Raw genomic sequence first — 5,406 nt, 5'->3', positions numbered from 1 at the left:
GAATTTAAGCTGTGATATTCGCATTTTGGGTTGATTGCCAAACCACACGTTCTATTGCTCTCAGACCAGGATAAACCAACCATTAACTAATCAAAAGAATCATTATCCATGAAAGCTATGATGGCATTTTAACAGTTCTTAATCTATTAATAAGAAAGAATAATTTGCAAAATATATTCCCTCTTCTGTTTACATTCAGAGCACCATTCTTAGCAGAAATTATATGTAGGCTCCCATGGTGTACAAACCCTATGAAAGCCATGAAAATTCACTAAGCTTCCTTACGTCCTGTGCCAAGACATTCAGCAGGAACTTTGGTTGTTGCCAAGAAACACGTGTGCCTCAGATACAGAAGCTCTGCATGTACCGGTATTTCAACATTCCTGGAGAGAAATGTGACCCCTTGATGCATACACTGGTTTGCTGGCATGCTCACATTCCTCCCCATCTGTCAGAGTGGCATGCTGCCTTCTCGCAAGGTGGGATGCCAGTTTTGGAGCACAGGTGCCAACCAAATATAGGTTCCGACTAATACTCCGCAAAATGTGGCAAATGACATTTCACCTGCAAGAGGACCATCCTACCTCTGACCTGTGCCAAATTAGGATTGCACGCTTCATTAGCAAAAGGGGTCATCAGCTGAAAATCATAGGCAGAACCAGAAATGCTGGCTTTCTGGACAACATCTCCTAGCTGAGAGTCTTCAGCGCTGAGGTTTAATTTACAATATGCCAAATTTTCCTAACATTGCAGCCATACAGCCCTTTTGTGCAAGCTGCAGCAGACCATGGACAGAGATCTGTTGAATTCATACTCCCAAACTCATTTCTGACAAATTCCAAGATTCTTAAAAATGGCAAATGACTTAACAGTGGGGGAAAGGCATAAATAAAGATTTGTGTTACCTCTAAGGGAGTTTGCTAACACCACAAGGAAAACCACCTTCACTATAACTGCAAAAAAACACAAACCAAAACGAATGATATAATTCTAAAATTCTTAAATTCTATAAAATATTTTATTATAAAGATTGATATACAACATAAAAATTCTGTTTTTATTCTCATAATATACGTACCAATGAAAGCCCAATACTCATGAACAGCCATTATACAAAAATCATTCAACATAAAATGACAACCCTGGAAGATATTAAAACGGTATCTCAGTATCCTCAGAATGAAGTATATTTTTAACTCTTTCTTTAATGAAAACATTCCACACTATAGTAATCTATCAGGAAATAGTCAGATGATCCATAAAGAGAATAACCACAAAGTAGTGTTGGTTTTGCTTCCAAATTAGCACAGCCTACTTCATTTATAAATGTACAAAACAAAAATGAAGCATTGCTAGTCTGAAAAAATTATCTGCTTTCAGGAATCAATTTGCTATCCTTAAATCATAATTTACTATGATTTCTGTAATTTATTTATCCCAGGATGCACCTGATGTATCATCAGCTTCAGGTGATTTTGTTTAACTGGCTATCCAGAAATGAGTCATATTCTGCATAATTCTGCATTATTTGGGCTATTCAGAAGGCATGCCACTGCTATTCCCAGCTGACAAACTCAAAGCCATTAATTCTTACAAACACAAAATTATAAGTCAATACATTGAATTCTGTAATTATAATTCAATACATTAAGATGCAAAGTCCTGCATCTGAGATGGAATAACCCCATGCAACAGCACAGGCTGGGGGCCAACTGGCTAGAAAGCCTATTTGCAAGAAAAAAACCGGGAGGTCCCTGTGGACAAGCTGATCATGAGCCAACAGTGTGCCCTGGCAGCAAAGGCAGCCAACAGCATCCCAGGCTGTTTTAACAGGAGCACTGCCGGCAGATTGAGGGACCTGGTAATTTCCCTCTTTCTGGCATTTGTGAGACTGCATCAGGAGCAGCCTCCAGCTCTGGTCTTCCCAGGACAAGACAGACACTGAAACAGTGGAGCAGGACAACTAGGAGGCTGCAGCATGAAATACAAGATATACAAGAAGTTGAGAGAGCTGGGTTTGCACAGTCTGGGGAATAGCAGTTGAAGGCAAGAGCTTATTGCTACCTGCAGCTACCAAAAAAGAGGGGGTAGGGAAGATGGAATGAGGCTCCTCACAGAGGTGCACAGGGACATGACAAGAGGCAGTGGATACAAGCTGAACTATGTGAAATTCCAACTCAACATAAGGAAAAAAAATTACCTTGAGGGTGGTCAAACACTGGGCTAGATTGCCAAGAAACACTGTGGCATCAGCATCCTTGGATATAGTCCAACTTGACTGGAGATGGCCCTGTGCAACCTGCTCTAATTGGACCTGCACCGATCAAGAGGTAGGACTGGATCACCCCGGGCGGTCTTTTCCCATCTACATATTTCCATGACATACGTGCTGTGATTTTGTATGAAACACATACCAGTTTTAACAATGTCATATACAGGAACATTTGCAAGTATCACACTCGAGGCAATCATTAAACAATTTAGGGGCAGCATACATTTGCTTTTCTCATCTTTTCTTTCAAAGTCTTCGGTCTTTTGTACAGAACTTATGTCTAGTAAATTTACAGCATTAGACATGGCATTTATACTACACCTTCCCACTTTGGATTCCAAATGCTTTAGAAATAATGCATTACTTAACACAGAAAAAGGCACCTGTTTATGCCCCCAGCCAAACAAGTAAAGTGGCATAAAGTCAAATCTTCTTCCTGGCACACTGTGCCTGTGTGTCACAACCACTGTCCTAATGTAAAGGAGATTGTCCTGCCTCTAGGCAGGATACCACAATTCCATGACAGTCTCAGGCCTATCACAAATATCATCATATTAAGAAGATGTGATCTTTCATGCCTAGGTAAATTTATTTAAAATATATTATTTCAGACTGTTAAAAATATCCTGATGCTAGGGCTACAAATTTCCAAGCTCAAAGTCAAAATGTACAGAAATTGCTGCAGTGTTGCACCTGCAACTGAATGCTATTTATTATAAGAGCATGAATACCAAAATGGTAGAGTCAACTTTAGTATAGACCAAGGGCACAGCAGGTTCTTCGTAATGCTGCCAGAAATTTTCTTGTTTATTAATATAGCGTAGAGCTTGAAAAGATCACTATATTAATTTTAAAGACTTGATGTAAGAAGTAAGATGTTGGTGTTAAACATGTAAAAGAGGGTAATGAATTTCCCTTTTACTTTTGTGGTTTTTGCAGTCACTCAAAGCCAATAGGCTGAGACTAAGGCACAATAAATAACCCACAGGTACAGGGACAAAGCAAATATGTATTTGTATGTCCTTTGTACAGTAGAGGTCTTCCAGTAGCTAAAATGAGCAAAAATCAGCATTGCCAAGGAGACATGCTGCTTATGTTTTAAGGAACACAAGTCACCAGAACACATACAAACTGGCTGCAGTGGACCTGACTCATCTTCTTTAGGCTCATGTAAACAAGAGGGGTAATGAGTGATCACATATTTAGAACATATACTGTCAGAACACAAATTAATGAAAATGTTTTTGCAGCAGGAAAAATCTTCCTGATGCAGTGGCAGCAGACAATACTGTGACATAGCTCTATCAGGCAGATGCAGATATTGTCAGGAAAGAAACATCTTCTGCAGTCTTCAATGTTTATTTGGACATTGGGTGCTCCACTGATGATGAAAGTGGAGGAGAAGCATTTCTTTTTAAAAAGGACTTGGGTGCTATGCAGATATATCAGAGCTGTAGCACACCTATTTTTTTCACACCTTTAAAATATTTCTCTAAGCATTTTGGATAAAGAGAAACCAGCAGTATAAAGATGTCTTGTGTTATTTCTCATTCCTTTCCACTGACCACTTCCACAAATGTTACTGGAGTCCCTAGGGAATAGCAACTACTACAATCATATTCGGAAGGAGGAGAACATATGAAGTTACAGTTTTTCTCACACCACTTATATTTCCTTCTACTTTCTATGTGTTCATGCAGTAAAAGATGCAGAAGTGTTAGGAACAGGAATAGTTATATGGCGAGACAAATTCTGTTTACAAACAATTTTCAATGGACTTCAGAGACTTTGGCTTTCAGAGCACTACATTACTCAAAAAAGGACAATGAGAGCACCACATGACTCAAAAAAGGACAATGTTAATTTTGTTCAACCTTTTAGAGCAGAGCATTACTCACTAAGGTATGCTACGGAGTGGTTTGTCTACACCATTTTCAAATTACCTGATAGGTTAAATTCCCTAAGAGAAATGGATAGAAATGTTAAAATTCTCTTTTTCTTATAGTATTCTGCTTTACTACAGATGGATGAAACAGTATACCAAAGGAAACAGAAGACACACTCAAGAAAGGAACTACAGTGTTTACACTCTAAACAAACACAATTCATTTTGATAATACTGAAGATTTTTTTCTCACCCTTCAGACTCACAGCAGAATAACTGAATTTGGCAGATACTTTCTGTGAAATGTTGTGTCTTTATTGGTGCTTTTAAGTGCTAGCAAGCACAAAAGAAAAAGAAGGGGGAACAGTGAGATATATAAAGCTATATCATTGCAATAAAAATGATTTTTACTCAGGTACAATATTCTAGCACTGTACCTTGTACAGCGGTAAATGAAGAGCCCTAGTCAGTCTAACATGATGTAAAATCTTAAGGAAGCAAAGTGCTGTATTTCCTTATCTTAGTGTAGCTGGTTCACATCAACTCCAAGTAAGAAAGATATCACTGGCCTTGACTGGCTACACTGATATAAAAACTACTTGGGACCGGTCTGCACTAGGACTGTACCTGAAGAAAGGTGTCTTAACATATCTTTAATGATGCTAAAAAAATTGAGATTTTTAAAAAATATTTGTAGAAGCCTAATACATACAGGGGTCTAGAAACCTGCACAGTGCAAGGTTCAAGGACATAATCTCTCCATTCTTTGTTTTCTTCCTTTGTTAAGCTGAGGCAACAATCCTTTTTTCAAAGGTATTGAATAATGGCCTGTTCTGCTAGCCCAGAAATAAAAGTAAGTGAAGACAGTCTTCGTATTGATGTGCTGTCTTGTTTATGATAGAAACTATTCTGGTTTTAGATGGGAAGTGTTCTAAGAAAAGCTTTTACAACAGGTTCGGAAACATAAAAGCCATTTCAGGATGAGGACCTCTCTATCCTTTATTTTGTTAGTCCTTGAAAGGGCTTTTTAAATGTTAACAGCTACGACTGCCTTCCCCCAAATGATGGCCCCTTCTCTGTTGACATCTCTTTGTTTGCTCTTAGCTTGTCTCTCCATCTTCCAAACCCCTTAAAACAAAACTTAGCCAAGAACTTGGAATTGAACTTTTGGCAGACATCGTGCCACTAAAACACACCGAATAACTACGTTGCACAAGTGAGATTTCGGTAAAAGAGTTTCTTTTCTCAC

The sequence above is a fragment of the Pipra filicauda genome, unplaced genomic scaffold (genome assembly GCF_003945595.2).
Source record: "Pipra filicauda isolate LSUMZ 115617 unplaced genomic scaffold, ASM394559v2 scaffold26_size5592650_pilon, whole genome shotgun sequence".
Classification (NCBI taxonomy): domain Eukaryota; kingdom Metazoa; phylum Chordata; class Aves; order Passeriformes; family Pipridae; genus Pipra; species Pipra filicauda.
This window is presented reverse-complemented; position numbering follows the sequence as displayed.